The sequence below is a fragment of the Coturnix japonica genome, chromosome W, assembly GCF_054131305.1.
Source record: "Coturnix japonica strain WE chromosome W, WE-NBRP24, whole genome shotgun sequence".
In the NCBI taxonomy this organism is placed as follows: domain Eukaryota; kingdom Metazoa; phylum Chordata; class Aves; order Galliformes; family Phasianidae; genus Coturnix; species Coturnix japonica.
The window spans coordinates 11,629,832-11,652,081 of record NC_140701.1 but is presented as its reverse complement, the minus strand read 5'-3'; the positions used below and the strand labels follow the sequence as shown (position 1 = coordinate 11,652,081).

Below are 22,250 nucleotides of genomic sequence, written 5' to 3'. Positions count from 1 at the left end.
TACCCTTAGCTCCCTTCTTTTTTTATTTAATTTGTAAGAATTTTCTTGTTGACCTACTACTACATTTACAAAAATCATCTATAGGTAGTAATTCTTGATGCAGTACAGAGTGAGTTTGTTATGGTTTTGCAATTTGGTTGGTGTTGGTATTCCACATCAGAACACCATGCTAATAATGGGAGTAAAGGGGACAAGTTTTTTTTCTGTGGGCTGCCTTGATGGGCATGTGGGGTGGGGCACCGGAAGGGAAGTGAGGAAGGGGACGGCGTTGCTGGACCGGCTCCCTGCGAGGAGACAATGTGGTCAGAGCTTCCTGCCTTCCACAGCTCCATCGGTGAGATTTGGGACTTGGTATTCTCTTTGTTGAAACTCTCTTGTTCTTGTTTAGTGTTATTAGGTTATTAAACTGCCATTCGTTCTCAGATCACCTTTTTCCTCCCTCATTTTTTTTGTTAGACCTAATCGCAATCTCCCTTCCCTTCCCCTCTCCCGAAACGCACGTGGCCGGGCCGGGCCACGCCGCACTTTGCCGTACCGTACCGTGCCGTGAGAGAAAAGGGGGGGGGGCTTTTGTTCCTGCTGCCCTGGGTTTGTGCACACTGTCCCAGAGTGAGCTCTAGAGAGAACCCCGTGACATTTTTGGTGGAGGATGCGGGCAGAGCTCAGGGCAATGTTTTGGGCAGTAATTAGGTGGTTTTTTTCAGCAGCCCTGTATGTAGGATTGATAGTCCCTAGGTTCCTGTGGTCCTGGCTTAAGGACTTCCTGATGTTGGGGGTAGGGGTAGATTTATTAAGCCGATGGCTGGCAGGGTTAGAGATATCTGCCTGGCTCCTTTCCAGACTAATGAACATCACAGGCACCGTGCTTGAACTGGCTCACGAATGCTCTGAATTCCTTAAGTATGACTGGGGTGTCAATTGGAATACTGTGTTGTTAGTCTCTCTAATTGTAATAGTTTACTATAAATTGCAGAGAGACTTGCAAAGAATAGTGCAGAGAGACTCAGGAAAAGGGCCAGAAGCATCGGGACCCCCAGTATCAGGTAATCTCACCCCTGAACACCAGAGGGACCCTGGGAAATTAATAGAACCCCTGAGTGAGTGTGGGAGATCAGGGGGATCTCAGATCGAATGGCTTATGAAAAAGATAGAGAGTCTCGAGAATGAGATCCAAACCCTAAGGGGAAGGCAACAAGTTAATCCCAGCCGACCACAGGAAGCACCAGCATCAGTGTCAGTCGCCCCAGTGGAAGGCCAGAGATGGGAACGTGCGTCCTCACGTCTGGAACGGATGGAGGAAGTAGAGGAAGATCCTGGTGAGGGACCCTCCCCAAAACCACCGAGAAAGGCAACTCAGAAGACTAACAGACGCGGAGAAGATAGTGATGATGAGGGAAAAGTCACTGCTTCCTCTACTCGTAAACCTCTGAAAATTACTGAAATCCAAAGTGCGAGAAAGGAGTTTGCCCGACTCCCAGGTGAACGCCTTGTCACTTGGCTGCTCCGGTGTTGGGACAATGGGGCCTCCTGCATGTCTCTAAGCTGCGATGAGGCTCGTCAATTAGGAAACATCGCTCGAGACTCATCTATTGATAGAGGGATGTTGTATTAGGCGTAATCGGACCCTCGGCATGTAACGTGATAGGCCCTCCCCTGCTGGGTCATGCATATGTAAAAAAGATAAGGATGAAACTGGATACCTATATAAGGGACCCTCACATTCCAATAAACGCCATTTTACCGCTGACCATATTGGTGTAACAAGCAGCTGTGACTTGGTCGGGGCCGTCGATACACATTCACAAAGGGACTTGACTTTCCAGGTTACCAGATCGAGGTAACAAATGGTGCCCCGTGTGAGGCAAAGTCCTGGAGGTGAGTGTGCGACGGCTAAAACCGCGCTGACGGACGCGGTATCCACGGTTCGAGCCCGTGGAAGCACTCTCGGTGGGGTGCAAAGGGGAATGCAGCGCTGCGCCTATCCTACGGCCGATAGTTCGTAGAAGACCAGGAAGACTTCAGGTCTCTGGGTAAATGTATTCCGTCATTAGAGTAGTATTGCAACTTTGTAAAACCTACTATGGTAGGAAAGCTACACCTTCTAAGAAGGACATTGCAGTCGTCATCAGTTGTCTTGAAAAGGAGAGGGAGCTTTCCTCTCCTCGGGTGATTTTGGATCACAATAAGTGGGACTCTTTAACTTTTTCGCTCTTTGAGCGCGCAATGAATGAGCAAAAAGCTTCTGAGCTCAAAACGTGGGCATTGGTGCCACGGGAATTGAAAGCGGCTCGGAAAGAGGGGAAGACTGAAACTCAGGTTGGGACGGCGGAATGTGGGTCGGGAGGCTTTTTCTCTTGCAGATCCGAGGATTTGAGAGACAAAGACAAGGTGGCGCGAGCCATCCCGACCGCACCCATCACTCCGGCTGAACAACAAGCAGATGGCCCCGTCCAGCAGCATTCCACACATTCCACATCCTTATCTCTTGACCAGCAGAAGCCTTCCTCGGAGGCCCCATCACGGTATCCAAAGCAACCTGCGTTCCTTCGCCCATCCTTGGGGGTGGGGAAGGGGAGTGAGCAGGGGCGGGAGGATGGGTCCCTTCCTCGAGATGGGATGTGTTGTGGGTGTGGTTCCGCCCCGGGGGGCGGGGTGGATAAGACTAACCAAGATGGAAGCCAATCCGCATCAGCGGGGGCGGAGGCAGAGGCGTTCCTAATCATCATAACCCTTCCCCAAGAGGGTGGGCTACTGGTCCAGCTCTACCTGGGGGGAGGGAGAGGGGAGAACAAGAGCGACCAAGTCTCGGATTGGTCAAAGATAAGGGAGGCATTCCTTTTTATCGTTAATTGGGGGCCCGGTCAGGGGGCCCCGGGCTCGAGTGGAGCCTCTGAAGCAGAAACAAGACCAGCTGACGAGCGAGCCACGGCAGCCCGAGTTGGAGTCGGTTAAACTCCTGCTGACAACTTGGAGGAGAGGAAGAATGCTGAGGATAAACTGTATTGATTATTGTCATATTGTCACTGTCGTTGTGATTGTTAAATGTTTATGGTATATGAAAGTATAAATGCAAATGGTATATGGAACTGTTAATGTTATAGGGATGTGTAAACATGAATGCTATATGGAAGTGGAATTATTAATGTTACATGGAAGTGTAATTGAGGGTACGAGTAGTGGAATTGTGAAAAACAAAAAACAGCAAAAGGTTACAGAAGAACAGTGAGTTAAAATATTGAATGTGATCTGCTCTAGCCAGAGAAGTTTAAGTGCCAGCAAGAGAACGCAAACCCCCGCGCTGCCCCCCCTCACTGCTTACTCCCCCCCTGCCCCTCGGCTCCGCCGCTTGTGAAAGTAAACAAATCGTTACTTCCGAATGGGGACAAAGCAAGACATTAGAAGTATCTCTTGCTAGTCGGAGCAAGAATGTCTTCATTTTCTCCCAATAATATACACATTTAGGGGACTAGGGTAGGGACTTGGACAAATTTGTTGATGGAGCTTGAAATTGTATGGAGGGGGAATTGTGGTGGAGTTGGATGGAACGGTGGCAGCTTTACTAGAGCAGGTCCTGAAGATCCCAGGATGAGTTTTGCCCGTAGTGGGCTGAATGCAATGTACACACAGCAGTGCAAAGGTATTTGTTTTCTGACAGTTTCAGGTGCATCTCACTCTGTACTGCATCAAGAATTACTATACTACCCATAGATGATTTTTGTAACTATAGTAGGAGTAGGTCAACAAGAAAAAGCTTACCAATTAAAAGAAAAAAGAAGAAAGCTAAGGATAAAGCAAGTAACAATAGAAATAAGTGACTATAGCTATTAATAACTTTTCTGAGTAGTTTGTATTGTAGAGAGATCTAATATAGTGGTTTGTTATCTTTTAAGAGCAGGTGTTTCATCTGGGCTCTGTATCATGCACTGGCCATGCATATATGGAGTACATGTGAAAAAAAAAAAAAATAAAAAAACCTGCACAGGAGAGAATCTGTGATGGGTGAGAAAGGCAAAGTGCACTTTGAAGCAGGGGACGCCCTGCAGGCACTGCCTATCGCATCCACCACTACTGTGTTCCTTCTCTCTCCTTTTGGTGGTTTGCCACCTCATAGTTGTCGATTAGTAATAATACATTAGCTTAGAAATTTTCATTTATAGAATTGTCTAAAATGAATGCTGGAATGAGTGTGTATATGTCAACTCAAAAAATTATGACGTTACATGTAATCTTCTGTTTAGTGTATTACCAGTGAAGGTTTTGATTGAGTGATGGTTATGTTAACATTTAAGTCCCCTGCAGCTCAGCGACACTGGGCCACTGCCATCGTGGTCCTTGGTGTGCTGCGACACATCAAGACAGACAATGGCTCGTGCTTCATCTCGAGATCTACTCAAGGAGCATTGGGGAATATCTCACTCGACGGGCATCCCTGGGAATTCCCAGGGACAAGCATTGTGGAAAGGACCAACCGTCTCCTGAAGGACAAGATACGTGTCCTTGGGGAGGGGGAGGGTCACAGAGGTAGGATCCTGGTAGCCCAACAGGCAGAAGTATTGGCACAGCACATTATGCAATCAATCATTTTGAACGAAGAGGTTATGCCGCAGTAAAGGACAGAGAATCAGGAAAAATTTTATGGATCCCATCGAGAAAAGTAAAATCTGATGCAGTGATCACCCAAAAGGGCGGTCTGGGAGAAACAGAAAACTAATCGAAAGCTGAGTACTTTTCTTTCAGGCATGCTGTTTTACAGAATAGAGCTGCAATGGATTTCCTGCTGCTGGCTCAAGAGGCACAGGTGCAAGGACTTTGAATGAGAAAATGGAGTTCCAGCAGATATATGAGAAGATTTGCGCAGAAGGATGAACTGTATAATATAACCAAAGATGCCTTGAAAATACTAAATACAGAACCACTAACATTATTACACGCTGCACCACATACCTCTGCATGTTTACGTCACTTTTTAAATAACTCACCACAAAAATTTATATAAGTACTAACACTTTTATATATTAGGATTAGGATCGGCGCTTGCATTGTAACGGGGCATGGTTTTGTTAAGCATGGGGAGAGGGAGATGTTGTATTAGGCGTAATCGGACCCTCGGCATGTAACGTGATAGGCCCTCCCCTGCTGGGTCATGCATATGTAAAAAAGATAAGGATGAAACTGGATACCTATATAAGGGACCCTCACATTCCAATAAACGCCATTTTACCGCTGACCATATTGGTGTAACAAGCAGCTGTGACTTGGTCGGGGCCGTCGATACACATTCACAAAGGGACTTGACTTTCCAGGTTACCAGATCGAGGTAACAGAGGGATCAGCAGATGTCTCGTTGGAGTCGCCAATCTCTGGGAGAGGATTCTATCAGCTGTAAAGGCAACCGGTCTTCTCAAAAGTGATTTGGAGCCTGTACTGGAAAAATGGAGTACAGCTGAGGAAGGTATCCAGTACCTGAGAGAAATGGCTGTGGCAGAAATGCTGTTCGATCCCATGTTTGTCCCTGGGGACCCAGAGGATTACCATGACCCAGAAAAGGTGAGCGGTACTCCGGAAATATGCAAGAAACTCATACGGTCAGCACCAGGGAAGTATTCCAGTGTACTATTAACGAACTCTAACAGGTATGATGAGCTGGATAGGAGACCTGAAATTTTTGAGCTCATCCTTTCACTGCAAAATATCGAATACTCACTACTGCCACACCGTACCACCATCGCAGCCATCTGTAAAATGGTGGATAGAATGGACCAAATGGAGAGAAGACAGGACAACATGCAGAAGAGCTGGTCTGCAGCAAGGAACCACAGTGAACCTGTGGCAGTCTCAGCTGTCAGACGCAAACGCACACCTGTCCGAGGACCGCAGTGAGCCTATGTCACGTGGTGCCATGTGGAACTACCTGCGTGACCATGGAGAGGATATGAAGAAGTGGCATGACGAACCCAATTTTGTACTGCGAGCACGGGTAAGAAAATTACAAAAGAGGTCAGCCACTACTGAGGTTGCCTCTACCGCCTCAGACAACCAATAGAGGGGCCCTGCCCTCAGCCAGGGGGGGAAGAGGGATAATAGAGTGTATTGGACTGTGTGGATTCGGTGGCCTGGCACATCCGAACCACAAAAATATAAAGCACTGGTGGATACTGGTGCACAGTGCACTCTGATACCCTCAGGTTTCGAAGGGACAGAACGGATACATATACATGGGGTGACTGGGGGTTCGCAGGAACTATCTGTGTTGGAGGCCGAGATAAGCCTCACTGGTAGAGACTGGCAGAAACATCGTATAGTGACTGGCCAGGGGGCTCCTTGCATACTTGGAATAGATTACCTAAGAAGGGGACATTTCAAGGACCCCAAAGGATACAGATGGGCTTTTGGAATAGCTGCTATAGAAACAGACAATATTAAGCAGCTGTCTGATTTGCCTGGCCTATCAGAGGACCCGTCTGCTGTGGGGTTACTACGGGTGGAAGAACAACGGGTACCAATTGCCACGAGAACAGTACACAGACGACAGTACCGTACTAACAGGGATTCCTTGCTCCCTATCCATAAGCTCATTCAACAACTAGAAAGTCAGGGAGTAATTAGTAAGACCCATTCACCCTTCAATAGCCCCATATGGCCAGTGCGCAAACCCAGTGGAGAATGGAGGCTGACAGTGGACTATCGTGGCCTTAATGAGGTCACACCCCCATTGAGTGCTGCAGTGCCAGACATGTTGGAACTCCAGTATGAACTGGAATCGAAAGAGGCAAAATGGTATGCCACCATTGATATTGCCAATGCATTTTTCTCTGTCCCTTTGGCCACAGAGTGTAGGCCACAGTTTGCCTTTACTTGGAGGGGTGTTCAGTACACTTGGAATCGTTTGCCCCAGGGGTGGAAACACAGCCCGACCATCTGCCATGGGCTGATCCAAGCCACATTGGAACAGGGCGGTGCTCCAGAGCACCTGCAGTATATAGATGATATCGTTGTGTGGGGTGATACAGCGACGGAGGTTTTTAAAAAAGGAGAACGGATAATCCAGATCCTCCTGTCTGCTGGTTTCGCTATTAAGCGAGACAAAGTGAAGGGCCCTGCCCAAGAAATCCAGTTTCTTGGGGTGAAATGGCAAGATGGGCGTCGCCACATCCCAACTGATGTGATCAACAAAATTACTGCAATGTCTGCGCCCACTGACAAAAAAGAGACACAGTCCTTCCTGGGTGTGGTAGGCTTCTGGAGGATGCATATCCCAAATTATAGCCTCATTGTGAGCCCCCTCTATCAGGTGACCCGAAAGAAGAATAGCTTCGCGTGGGGCCCTGAACAGCAGCAGGCCTTTGAGCAAATCAAGCAAGAGATAGCCCGTGCTGTGGCCCTGGGGCCAGTACGGATGGGACAGGATGTGAAGAACATCCTTTACACGGCTGCTGGGGAGAAAGGTCCCACTTGGAGCTTGTGGCAGAGAACCTCAGATGAGACCCGAGGCCGACCCCTAGGATTCTGGAGTAGAGCATACAGGGGGTCGGAAGAGGGCTACACTCCAACTGAGAAGGAGATCCTAGCCGCATATGAAGGGGTCCGGGCTGCCTCTGAGGTAATTGGCACCGAAACACAGCTTCTCTTGGCACCTCGACTTCCAGTGCTGAATTGGATGTTTAAAGGGCAGGTTCCCTCCACTCACCATGCCACAGATGCCACATGGAGTAAGTGGGTTGCACTAATCACACAGCGGGCCCGGATGGGGAACCTCAACCATCCAGGGATCCTAGAAGTGATCATGGACTGGCCCGAAGGTAAAAAGTTTGAAGCACCACCAGCAGAAGAGGTGTCACGTGCCAAAGAGGCTCCCCCGTACAATGAACTTCCGGAAAACGAAAAGAAGTTCGCCCTGTTCACTGATGGATCGTGCCGCATTGTTGGGAAACATCGCAGATGGAAGGCTGCAGTGTGGAGCCCCACACGACAAGTTGCAGAGGCCACGGAAGGAAGAGGAGAATCGAGCCAATTTGCAGAGGTAAAGGCTGTCCAGCTGGCCCTAGACATTGCTGAGCGGGAGAAATGGCCAGTGCTTTACCTCTATACTGACTCATGGATGGTGGCCAATGCCTTATGGGGGTGGTTGCAGCAATGGGAGCAAAACAACTGGCAGCGGAAAGGTAAACCTATTTGGGCCGCTGAACTATGGAAGAACATTGCTGCCAGAATAAAGAACATGGTCCTAAAGGTGCGTCACGTAGATGCCCACGTGCCCAAGAGTCGAGCAACAGAGGAGCAACAAAATAACCACCAGGTAGATCGAGCTGCCAGAATTGAGGTGGCTGAGATAGACCTGGATTGGCAGAATAAGGGAGAGTTATTCCTAGCTCGGTGGGCCCATGAGACCTCAGGCCATCAAGGCAGAGATGGAACACATAAGTGGGCTAGAGACCGAGGGGTGGACATAACTATGGATGCTATTGCGCAGATCATCCATGATTGTGACACCTGTGCCATGATCAAACAGGCCAAGAGGATGAGACCTCTCTGGGGGGAAGGGCGATGGGAAAAGTATAAATATGGGGAGGCATGGCAGATTGATTATATCACCTTGCCAAAGACTCGTAATGGTAAGCATTATGTACTCACCATGGTGGAGGTAACCACCGGGTGGCTTGAGACATATGCAGTACCCCATGCCACTGCCAGAAACACCATATTAGGCCTAGAGACACAAATCCTGTGGCGACATGGCACCCCAGAGAGGATCGAATCAGACAATGGGACTCATTTCAAAAATTCACTGGTGAGCACTTGGGCCAAAGAACATGGCATTGAATGGATCTATCACATCCCCTATCACGCACCAGCTGCTGGTAAGATCGAGCGCCACAACAGTTTGCTGAAAACCACGCTGAAAGCGATGGGTGGTGGAACATTTAAGAACTGGGAGAAACATCTAGCAGAAGCCACCTGGCTGGTAAACACCCGAGGATCAGCCAACCGAGACGGCCCTACACAGTCCAACTCCCTGCGTACCGTGGAGGGAGACAAGGTTCCTGTGGTGCATGTAAAGAATATGTTGGGAAAAGCGGTTTGGGTCCTTCCAGCCTCTGGAAAGGGGAGGCCCCTCCGTGGAACTGTCTTTGCACAGGGACCTGGGTGCACCTGGTGGGTGATGCAGAAGGATGGGGATGTTCAGTGTGTGCCACAGGGAAATTTGATGCTGGGGGAGTGCAGCCTGTGATTCCATGTGTGTGTATATATATATATATATATATATATATATATATATATATATATATATCTGTATGTACATATGTAATTCATGTTAACTACTGTTCTGTTTATATGTTGATAAAAGTTAGGCATGATGTGATGATGTGTAATAAGGGGTGGAATGTTATGGTTTTGCAATTTGGTTGGTGTTGGTATTCCACATCAGAACACCATGCTAATAATGGGAGTAAAGGGGACAAGTTTTTTTTTCTGTGGGCTGCCTTGATGGGCATGTGGGGTGGGGCACCGGAAGGGAAGTGAGGAAGGGGACGGCGTTGCTGGACCGGCTCCCTGCGAGGAGACAACGTGGTCAGAGCTTCCTGCCTTCCACAGCTCCATCGGTGAGATTTGGGACTTGGTATTCTCTTTGTTGAAACTCTCTTGTTGTTGTTTAGTGTTATTAGGTTATTAAACTGCCATTCGTTCTCAGATCACCTTTTTCCTCCCTCATTTTTTTTGTTAGACCTAATCGCAATCTCCCTTCCCTTCCCCTCTCCCGAAACGCACGTGGCCGGGCCGGGCCACGCCGCACTTTGCCGTACCGTACCGTGCCGTGAGAGAAAAGGGGGGGGGGCTTTTGTTCCTGCTGCCCTGGGTTTGTGCACACTGTCCTGGAGTGAGCTCTAGAGAGAACCCCGTGACAGAGTTGCACCCATATCTGCCAGAAAACAAATACCTTTGCACTGCTGTGTGCACGTTGCATTCAGACCACTGAAGGTAAAACTCATCTTGGGATCTTCAGGTTCCGCTCCAGTACAGCTGCCACCGTTCCTAACTCCCCCACTACAATTCCCCCTCCATACAATTTCCAAGCTCCATCAACAAGTCCGTCCAAGTCCCCCACCCTAGTTCCCTAAATGTGTATATTATTGAGAGAAAATGAAGACATTCCTGCCCGAACTAGCAGGAGACCTTCAGAGGTGCAAACAGTTCAGCAGACAAGGAGGGAGAAAAACCAAAAGACTGTATCAATTCCTGCCAGACAGACCTTCTTGGCATGATCACGGGACGTCTAGCTTGTGCGCCTGGCATAGGTGTGAGCAGATACTATAAAGACCATTGGCAAGACCCGCCAAAACTGAGGCGGCTTGGAGTGAGTGGCAAGAAACCATGGGTTCATGTATGAGCAAGGAGCAAATGACGAATACAGAAGAGCATACAGCGGATAGCCAAATCGTGGAAGAGGAGCAGAGGGAGCAGACCGCAGATTTTCAAATCACGGACACCCCCATAACCTACGCGTGGAACCCGCTCTATGACATCCCAGCCTGGAGCAGACAAGGAAGACGACCTGTGCAGAGGGAGGTGAACCCCAACATCAATTGGAATCTCACGGAGGAATGGTTCCATGGCAGGATGGGAGCAGGGCGCAGTGGGCGGCACATTGCTGAGCAGCTGATGACGCCGTACTGCACTGTGATGAGGGCTCCCGATGGCTCCTTCCTTGTTAGGGAGAGCGGGACATTCATTGGGGACTATGTCCTGTCCATCTGGAGCAATGGAGAGGTGCAGCACTGACGCATCCAATGGTGGCAGGATGCCAGCAGCCACATAAGTACTTTCTCATTAATAACCGAATATTTGACAGCCTTTACGACCTCATCTCCTATTACCGGGAGACACCGCTGAGGTACAACAACACGGATACGAGACTGACAGAGCCTGTGCCTCGTTCCAATGCTTGTAACAAAGACTGGGTGCCGCAGGACGGCACCGGATGCACGAGCGCAGCTGGGGTCCCACTTATGGGTCACACATATGGGTCTGTGTTCACAGCTATGGGATTGGGGTCACACTTATGGGGCTGGAGATGCAGTTATGGATCTGAAGCCCCACTGATGGGGCTGGGGTCACACTAAGGAACACAGTTATGGGGTTTTAGGTCCCACTTATGGGTCCAGCTCCCCAACTTATGGGCCCAGCCCCCCACTTATGGGTCTGAGTCCCCACTTATGGGTCTGGGCCCCCACTTATGGGTCTGTGGTCCCACTTATGGGTCTGTCCCCCCACTTACAGGTCCCACTTATGTGTCTCAGGTCTCACTTATGGGTCCAGCCCCCCACTTATGGGTTTGATTCCCCCCCAACTTATGGGTCCCACTTATGGGTTCAATCTCCCACCACTAATGGGTCCCACTTATTGGTCCAGCCCCCCACTTATGGGTCTGAGTCCCCACTTATGGGTCTGGGTCCCCACTTATGGGTCTGTGGGCCCACTTATGGGTCTGTCCTCCCACTTACGGGTCCCACTTATGTGTCTCAGGTCTCACTTATGGGTCCAGCCCCCCACTTATGGGTCTGTGGCCCCACTTATGGGTCCAGCCCCCCACTTATGGGTTTGATTCCCCCCCAACTTATGGGTCCCGCTTATGGGTTCGAACTGCCACCACTTATGGGCCCCACTTATGGGTCCAGCCCCCCACTTATGGATCATACTTATGGGTCCAAGCTCCCCCCCTCCCACTGTCCCATCCCACTTATGGGTCTCTGGCCCCACTTATGGGTTCGGTCCCCCCCCCCACTTATGGGTCCAGCCCCCCACTTATGGGTCCCACTTATGGGGCTGGACCCCCACTTATGGGGCTGGGGATGCAGTTATGGCTCCGTGGTCTCACTTATGGGGTCTGGCCCCCCACTTATGGGTCCCTCTTATGGGTCCAGCCCCCCAACTTATGGGCACCACTTATGGGTCTTGCCCCACATACCCATTGTTGCCCTCCATGTTGCTCTCTTGCTCCAGCTCCTTTGGGTCTGGACCCCCACTTACGGGTCACACTTATTGGGCTGTGTTCCCACTTATGGGGCTGGGGTCCCCATTGGCCCCTATGGGGTCACACTTATGGGGTCCCCACATATGGGTCCAACCCCCCACTTATGGGTCCCACTTACGGGTCCAGCCCCCCACTTATGGGTCCCACTTATGCGTCTGGCCCCACATACCCGTCATTGCCCTTCACGTTGCTCTCCTGCTCCAAAATCCACGTTTTTAAGCCCAAAATCCACCCTCCCCCCCCCCCCGCCCCATATTATTTCCCTTTTGAAGCACAAAAAAAGACCAAAAAATGCCATTTTTAAGCCCAAAATAAGACCCCCCCCCCCCATATTACATATGGTGTCTGAAGACCCCAAAAACCTCATATTTAGCTCAAAATAAGCCCCCAAATCCTTGTTTTTAAGCCCAAAATCCACCTTCCCTCCCCATATTAAATGACCCATTTTGAAGCACAAAAAAGACCCCAAAGCCCCGTTTTCCCGTTTTTAAGCCCAAAATCCACCCTCAGCCCTCATCGTGTTGTACCTCTAATACCCTACAAAAAAAAAAACCCAAAAGCACTCCCCAAATGACCCAAAATCCCCCATTTTAAGCCCCAAATCCACTACCCTCTATATTATATACCCCCTTTTGAAGCACGAAAGAAGACCCAAAAATGCTGTTTTTAAGCCCAAAATCCATCCCCCCCCCCCCCCCCCCATATTACATAGGGTGTTTGAAGACCAAAAAACCCCATTTTTTAGCCCAAAATGACCTAAAATCCCCGTTTTTAAGCCCAAAACCCACCCTCCCCCGCCGCTATATTATATACCCCCTTTTGAAGCACAAAAAAAGACCCAAAAATGCTGTTTTTAAGCCCAAAATAAGACCCCCCCCCCGTATTACATAAGGTGTTTGAAGACCAAAAAACCCCGTTTTTAAGCACAAAAAAGCCCCCAAATCCACGTTTTTAAGCCCAAAATCCACTGCCCCCCCACCCATTTATTATATAATCCCTTTTGAAGCACAAAAAAAGACCCAAAAATGCCATTTTTAAGCCCAAAATCCACCCTCCACCCCCATATTAAAAACCAGAATTGAAGCCCCCCAAAAGCCCCCCAAACCTTGTTTTTAAGCCCAAAATACACCCCCCCCCCCCCCCGCCAACTGTCACGGGTTACTTAGATTTACCTATGCCCGTGACAGGGGAAGCCACCCCACGGCCCCCCCCCCGGGGCCTGGAAAGGAGGGGGAAAAGGGGAGTGGGATAAAACAGCGACAATCTAAGGAGGAAAAGCTTATTTTACTAAATATGATATCGAAATACAAGTGTCATGGTTTTGTAATTTTGTAATTTTGCTATCAGTATTCCACATCATAACATCATGTCAAGTATGGATACTTCTGTTGAATGTGCAGTCCACAGAAGAAGACTACATATCCCAGAGAACAACAGGAGTAACAATAAGTCACGGGACCAGGACTCTATATAATCTCGTTCCCAGGCTGGAGTGCCCTCCTTCTTCTCTCGACCTTCTCGGAGAGTGGGAAGCGTTCCAGCCGTGTCGCCTAGAGTTCACAGTAGGCCTCTCGGTTTTCGGAGACTCTCTCTCTCTCTGTTTCGTTCGATTTTGTTAGCCTTAATTATATTATATTGTGTTATCTTGTATTTCGATATCATATTTAGTAAAATAAGTTTTTCCTCCTTAGATTGTCGCTGTTTTATCCCACTCCCCTTTTCCCCCTCCTTTCCGGGCCCCGGGGGGGGGGGCGTGGGGTGGCTTCCCCTGTCACGGGCATAGGTAAATCTAAGTAACCCGTGACAGATTTTTTGGTGGAGAATGCGGGCATAGAGCTTTTTAGCTTTTAGAACAACTCTCTCTTTGCTCTTAAAGAGCTTCGTTACGGGAGTGTTGGGAGTGTTATCTTTCCGTAGCTGCTCACGGAGAACGTGACCTTGAAATACCAGACAAATTGTCAACATTAAGGGCTGCTGCACATTCTCAGCACTGCTATCTAACTTTTGTGTAGAAAACAAAGGGATTTCTTTCTCCCTTAGAGCAAAGCTAGCTAGCTCTGACTTTTACAGAGCCTGCCAGCTATGAATCCACTCTTCATCCCAGTTGCTCTGTTTAAGGGATTGAAAGCAATTATGATCTTCTTAAAGTATTGGTCAACTATTAACACCATAATTTGGTGTTGTGGAATTGTGCAGATATATAGCCTAATAAGGTGGATACTGATGGAGACACCTGCCTGGTACTTTTACGAGATGTGGTATGGTCAGAATTTTGGCATCTACACCCCAGATGGAATTGTGAATCTTACAAACACTTGCATCCCAGATGGAACAGGCAATTTTACAAATACTTGCATCCCAGATGGAACAGGCAATTTTACAAACACCACCATGTTTAATTCATTGTACAGGCTAAAAAAACCCTTTTTATTTAGGTTGTACTCTCAGATTTCCACACGCTTTTCAATAACTGAGATAGGGTTCATACTTGCATTCATGTTATCACTATCAATGCATGCATATATGTTCCTATGCATTCGTTCTATGCGGAAGTCTCCTCCAGAACCAGAGAATGATGACTGGCAGGGAATATGGAAAGGTTTAGGAAAAGTCTTAGAAGCATGGGGACCCGCAGTGTCATGGGATTTCACTCTTGAACACCTAAGGGACCCTAAGAAATTATGTGAATATTTGGGTCAGAGATCTAAGGAGGTAAACCTTATGTGGGGTTTGGCTTATGCATACCGTGCTTTGTATCATACTATTCTGGAGAGAGAGAGTTTCCGATCTGAGATTCAAGCCCAAGTTAATTCTGATCAGTCACAGGAGGCATCAGTAGCAATATCAGTTGCCCCTGTGGAAGGCAAGAAATGGAAACGGGTGTCCATGCGTCTAGAACGAAAAGAAGGAGAAGCACAGGGGGGGGCAGCAGAAGACCCAGGTGCCGGGCATGGAGCAGTACCGAAAAAAGCAAAGGCAAAAACCAAGAGGCATGAAGAAGAGACTGATGATGAGGAGGAAATCACCTATTGTCGACCTCTGAAGCTGACTGAAATCCAAGGCTCAAGAAAGGAGTTCACACGGCGTCAAGATGAAGGTATCCTTGCTTGGTTGCTTCGCTGCTGGGACAACGGGGCCAACAGCTTGTCTCTAGATGGTAATGAAGCTCGCCAACTAGGAAGCATTGCCCAAGATGCAGGTATCGACAGAGGGATTAGCAGATGTTCGGATGGAGCTGCCACTCTCTGGTTGCGGCTGTTAGAAGCCGTGAGAGAAAGGTACCCCTATAAGGATGCTTTGAAGCCTAAATTTGATAGTTGGAATACCGTCCAAAAAGGTATTCAGCGCCTGAGGGAATTGGCCATGGCGAAAATGTTGTACAGCCCTGATCCAAGCGAAGTTGACCCTGAGTGAGGGCCGATCCTGACATGTGGCAGAAAATCACAAGTACAGCACCAGAGAGAATTGCACAGTCATTGGTATCAGGATCTAAAGGATTCGTGGACAGATGGCCCCGAGTTGTTGAGCTGATTATAATGCTTCAAACCACCGATCAGCAGCTCCCCCAACTGCATGCCGCTGTTTCTGCCATCTCACGGCTAGAAAACCGAGTAGATGAAATGTGCAAGAAATTGTTTCCATCAACTAATTGTAATGATCCCGTAATAGTATCAGAAACAACTGATGAAGGTCAATCCTCGTACGTGCCACCAGGTCTAATGAAGGATCTGATCAAAGTATTCCAGTCCTACTCCCCACCTGCATCATCAAAAGTCTCAGCTGTTAAACGCACACGCTTCCCAGCTCGAGCAAAGAACAACAGTACGATTGCACCGCGTGTTTCCATGTGGCGCTACCTACGTGACCGTGGAGAAGACATGAGGAAGTGGCATGATCAGCCCACGTCTGCACTACGAGCACGGGTGAAAGAACTACTAGACATACCAACCACCAGTGGAGTTGCTCCAGTCATCACAGGTAACCAATAGAGGGGCCCTGCCCTCAGTCAGGGGAGGGAAAGGGATAATAGAGTTTATTGGACTGTGTGGATTCGATGGCCTGGCACATCAGAACCACAGGAATATAAGGCGCTGGTGGATACCGGTGCACAGTGCACCCTAATGCCCTCCAGTCATGAATGGACAGAATCAATCCATATTTCTGGAGTGACTGGGGGCTCTCAAGAATTGACTGTGCTGGAGGCTGAAATAAGCCTCACTGGCAAAGACTAGCAAAAACATCCTATTGTGACTGGCCCAGGGGCTCCATGTATACTGGGTATTGATTACCTCAGAAGGGGGCATTTCAAGGATCCTAAGGGGTATCGATGGGCCTTTGGGATAGCTGCTGTAGACATGGACAACATTAAGCAGCTGTCTGTTTTGCCCGGCCTGTCAGAGGACCCGTCTGTTGTGGGGCTGTTACGAGTAAAAGAGCAGCAGGTACCGATTGCTACAAAGACAGAGCACAGACGACAGTATCGCACCAACAGGGATTCCTTGCTTCCCATTCATGATTTGATTCGCCAGTTGGAGAATCAGGGAGTGATCAGTAAAACTCACTCACCTTTTAACAGCCCCATATGGCCAGTGCGTAAAGCCAGTGGAGAATGGAGGCTGACAGTAGACTACCGTGGCCTGAATGAGGTCACACCCCCATTGAGCGCTGCTGTGCCGGACATGTTGGAACTCCAGTACGAGCTGGAGTCAAAAGCAGCCAAATGGTATACCACCATTGACATTGCCAATGCCTTCTTTTCTATTCCTTTGGCCGCAGAATGCAAGCCACAGTTTGCCTTCACCTGGAGGGGCATTCAGTATACTTGGAACCGTTTGCCCCAGGGGTGGAAACACAGCCCAACCATTTGCCATGGGTTGGTCCAAACTGTACTGGAACAGGGTGGTGCTCCTGAACACCTGCAGTACATTGATGACATTGTTGTGTGGGGCGATACAGCAGAAGAAGTTTTCACAAAAGGAGAGCAGATAATCCGGATTCTTCTACAAGCTGGCTTTGCTATTAAGCGAAGCAAAGTAAAAGGACCTGCCCAGGAAATTCAGTTCTTAGGTATAAAGTGGCAGGATGGACGTCGTCACATCCCAGCAGATGTGATCGACAAAATCACTGCCATGTCTCCACCAAGAGACACAATCTTTCCTGGGTGCAGTGGGCTTTTGGAGGATGCACATTCCAAACTACAGCCTCATTGTAAGCCCCCTTTATCAGGTAACGCGGAAGAAGAATTATTTTGCATGGGGCCCTCAGCAGCAGCAGGCTTTTTAACAGATTAAACAAGAAATAGCCCGTGCCGTGGCCCTGGGGCCAGTACGGACTGGACAGGATGTAAAGAACATCCTCTATACTGCTGCTGGAGAGAAAGGCCCCACTTGGAGTTTGTGGCAAAGAGCCTCAGGAGAGACCCGAGGCCGACCCCTGGGATTCTGGAGTCGATCATATAAGGGGTCTGAAGAGTGCTACACTCCAACTGAGAAGGAGATCTTAGCCGCGTATGAGGGGGTTCGGGCTGCTTCCGAAGTAGTCGGGACTGAAACACAGCTCCTTTTGGCACCTCGACTGCCAGTGCTGAACTGGATGTTCAAAGGACAGGTTCCCTCCACCCATCATGCTACCGATGTCACCTGGAGCAAGTGGATTACGCTGATTACACAGCGAGCGCGAATGGGAAACCTCAATCGTCCAGGAATCCTAGAGGTAATCATGGACTGGCCTGAAGATAAAAAGTTTGGAACATCACCAGCAGAAGAGGTATCACGTGCTAAAGAGGCCCCACCATACAACGAATTACCAGAAAATGAAAAGAAATATGCCCTATTCACTGACGGATCATGTCGCATTGTAGGGAAGCATCGCAAATGGAAAGCTGCTGTGTGGAGCCCCACACGACAGGTTGCAGAGGCCACTGAAGGTAAGGGAGAATCAAGTCAGTTTGCAGAGGTAAAGGCTGTCCAGCTGGCCTAAGAAGATCATAATTGCTTTCAATCCCTTAAACAGAGCAACTGGGATGAAGAGTGGATTCATAGCTGGCAGGCTCTGTAAAAGTCAGAGCTAGCTAGCTTTGCTCTAAGGGAGAAAGAAATCCCTTTGTTTTCTACACAAAAGTTAGATAGCAGTGCTGAGAATGTGCAGCAGCCCTTAATGTTGACAATTTGTCTGGTATTTCAAGGTCACGTTCTCCGTGAGCAGCTACGGAAAGATAACACTCCCAACTCTCCCGTAACGAAGCTCTTTAAGAGCAAAGAGAGAGTTGTTCTAAAAGCTAAAAAGCTCTATGCCCGCATTCTCCACCAAAAAATCTGTCACGAGTTACTTAGATTTACCTATGCCCGTGACAGGGGAAGCCACCCCACGCCCCCCCCCCCGGGGCCCGGAAAGGAGGGGGAAAAGGGGAGTGGGATAAAACAGCGACAATCTAAGGAGGAAAAACTTATTTTACTAAATATGATATCGAAATACAAGATAACACAATATAATATAATTAAGGCTAACAAATCGAACGAAACAGAGAGAGAGAGAGTCTCCGAAAACCGAGAGGCCTACTGTGAACTCTAGGCGACACGGCTGGAACGCTTCCCACTCTCCGAGAAGTTCGAGAGAAGAAGGAGGGCACTCCAGCCTGGGAACGAGATTATATAGAGTCCTGGTCCCGTGAATTATTGTTACTCCTGTTGTTCTCTGGGATATGTAGTCTTCTTCTGTGGACTGCACATTCAACAGAAGTATCCATACTTGACATGATGTTATGATGTGGAATACTGATAGCAAAATTACAAAATTACAAAACCATGACACCCCCATATTAAATTCCATATTTGAAGACTGTCAAAACTAATTTTGGAGCCCAAAAGAAGACCCAAAATCCGCGTTTTTCAGCGCAAAATCCTCCCACTCCCGCTGCTATGTTATATACCCCCTTTTGAAGCACAAAAAGTGTTACCTCCGATCTGGTAACCTGGAAAGTCAAGTCCCTTTGTGAATGTGTATCGACGGCCCCGACCAAGTCACAGCTGTTTGTTACACCATTATGGTGAGCTGTAAAATGGCGTTTATTGGAATGTGAGGGTCCCTTATATAGGTATCCAGTTTCATCCTTATCTTTTATACATATGCATGACCCAGCAGGGGAGGGCCTATCACGTTACATCCCGAGGGTCCGATTTCGCCTAATACAACATCTCCCTCTCCCCATGCTTAACAAAACCATGCCCCGTTACAACGCAAGCGCCAATCCTAATCCTAGTATATAAAAGTGTTAGTACTTATATAAATTTTTGTGGTGAGTTATTTAAAAAGTGACGTAAACATGCAGAGGTATGTGGTGCAGTGTGTAATAATGTTAGTGTTTCTTTAGTTAGTATTTTCAAGGCATCTTGGGCTATATTATACAGTTCATCCTTCTGCTCAAAGCTTCTCATATATCTGCTGGAACTCCATTTTCTCATTCAAAGTCCTTGCACCTGTGCCTCTTGAGCCAGCAGCAGGAAATCTATTGCAGCTCTTTTCTGTAAAACAGCATGCCTGAAAGAAAAGTACTCAGCTTTCGATTAGTTTTCTGTTTCTCCCAGACCGCCCTTTTGGGTGATCACTGCATCAGGTTTTACTTTTCTCGATGGGACCCATAAAATTTTTCCTGATTCTCTGTCCTTTACTGCGGCATAACCTCTTCGTTCAAAATGATTGATTGCATAATGTGCTGTGCCAATACTTCAGCCTGCTGGGCTATTGGGATCCTACCACTGTTACCTTTCCCTCCCCAAGGACACGTATCTTGTCCTTCAGGAGACGGTTGGCCCTTTCCACAATGCTTGTCCCTGGGAATTCCCAGCGATGCCCGTCGAGTGAGATATTCCCCAATGCTCCTTGAGTAGATCTTGAGATGAAGCACGAGCCATTGTCTGTCTTGATGTGTCGCAGCACACCAAGGACCATGATGGCAGTGGCCCAGTGTCGCTGAGTTGCAGGGGACTTAAATGTTAACATAACCATCACTCAATCAAAACCTTCACTGGTAATACACTAAACAGAAGATTACATGTAACGTCATAATTTTTTGAGTTGACATATACACACTCATTCCAGCATTCATTTTAGACAATTCTATAAATGAAAATTTCTAAGCTAATGTATTATTACTTATCGACAACTATGAGGTGGCAAACCACCAAAAGGAGAGAGAAGGAACACAGTAGTGGTGGATGCGATAGGCAGTGCCTGCAGGGCGTCCCCTGCTTCAAAGTGCACTTGCCTTTCTCACCCATCACAGATTCTCTCCTGTGCAGGGCTTTTTTCACATGTACTCCATATATGCATGGCCAGTGCATGATACAGAGCCCAGGTGGAACACCTGCTCTTAAAAGATAACAAACCACTATATTAGATCTCTCTACAATACAAACTACTCAGAAAAGTTATTAACAGGTATAGTCACTTATTTCTATTGTTACTTGCTTCACCCTTAGCTTTCTTCTTTTTTCTTTTAATTGGTAAGCTTTTTCTTGTTGACCTACTCCTACTATAGTTACAAAAATCATCTATGGGTAGTATAGTAATTCTTGATGCAGTACAGAGTGAGATGCACCTGAAACTGTCAGAAAACAAATATCTTTGCACTGCTGTGAGCACATTGCATTCAGCCCACTACGGGCAAAACTCATCCTGGGATCTTCAGGACCTGCTCTAGTACAGCTGCCACCGTTCCATCCAACTCCACCACCAGAATTCCCCCTTGGAAATTCCCCACAATTTCCAAGCTCAATCAACAAATTTGTCCAAGTACCCTACCCTAGTTCCCTAAATGTGTATATTATTGGGAGAAAATGAAGACATTCTTGCTCCGACTAGCAAGAGATTTGCTTTTGTCCCATTCGGAAGTAACGATTTGTTTACTTTCACAAGCGGCGGAGCCGAGGGGCGGGGGGGGGGGGGGGGGGGGGGCGGGCTAAGCAGTGAGGGAAGGGCAGCGCGGGGGTTTGCGTTCTCTTGCTGGCACTTAAACTTCTCTGGCTAGAGCAGATCACATTCAATATTTTAACTCACTGTTCTTCTGTAACCTTTTGCTGTTTTTTGTTTTTCATAATTCCACTACTCGAACCCTCAATTACACTTCCATGTAACATTAATAATTCCACTTCCATATAGCATTCATGTTTACACATCCCTATAACATTAACAGTTCCATATACCATTTGCATTTATACTTTCATATACCATAAACATTTAACAATCACAACGACAGTGACAATAATCAATACAGTTTATCCTCAGCATTCTTCCTCTCCTCCAAGTTGTCAGCAGGAGTTTAACCGACTCCAACTCGGGCTGCCGTGGCTCGCTCGTCAGCTGGTCTTGTTTCTGCTTCAGAGGCTCCACTCGAGCCCGGGGCCCCCTGACCGGGCCCCCAATTAACGATAAAAAGGAATGCCTCCCTTATCTTTGACCAATCCGAGACTTGGTCGCTCTTGTTCTCCCCTCTCCCTCCCCCCAGGTAGAGCTGGACCAGTAGCCCACCCTCTTGGGGAAGGGTTATGATGATTAGGAACGCCTCTGCCTCCGCCCCCGCTGATGCGGATTGGCTTCCATCTTGGTTAGTCTTATCCACCCCGCCCCCCGGGGCGGAACCACACCCACAACACATCCCATCTCGAGGAAGGGACCCATCCTCCCGCCCCTGCTCACTCCCCTTCCCCACCCCCAAGGATGGGCGAAGGAACGCAGGTTGCTTTGGATACCATGATGGGGCCTCCGAGGAAGGCTTCTGCTGGTCAAGAGATAAGGATGTGGAATGTGTGGAATGCTGCTGGACGGGGCCGCACACTCACCTCCAGGACTTTTCCTCACACGGGGCACCATTTGTTACCTCCGATCTGGTAACCTGGAAAGTCAAGTCCCTTTGTGAATGTGTATCGACGGCCCCACCAAGTCACAGCTGTTTGTTACACCATTATGGTGAGCTGTAAAATGGCGTTTATTGGAATGTGAGGGTCCCTTATATAGGTATCCAGTTTCATCCTTATCTTTTATACTTATGCATGACCCAGCAGGGGAGGGCCTATCACGTTACATCCCGAGGGTCTGATTTCGCCTAATACAACAAAAAAGAGACCCAAAATGCCGTTTTTAAGCCCAAAATAAGACCACCCACCCCCATATTACATACGGTGTTTGAAGACCCCAAAAACCCCAATTTGAGCCCAAAATAAGC

At 48.2% G+C, this 22,250-nt stretch overlaps 1 long non-coding RNA gene across 1 annotated transcript in view; it reads right to left on the bottom strand.

Moving 5' to 3' along the window:
- LOC146754516 (uncharacterized) overlaps positions 1 to 21,995 on the bottom strand; it is a 375,770-nt gene extending 353,775 nt beyond the window's left edge. The window contains exon 1 of the long non-coding RNA XR_014939032.1: positions 20,553 to 21,995. This is a non-coding gene — a long non-coding RNA (uncharacterized LOC146754516). The remainder of the gene's footprint in view (positions 1 to 20,552) is intronic.
- Positions 21,996 to 22,250: the final 255 nt, after the last annotated feature.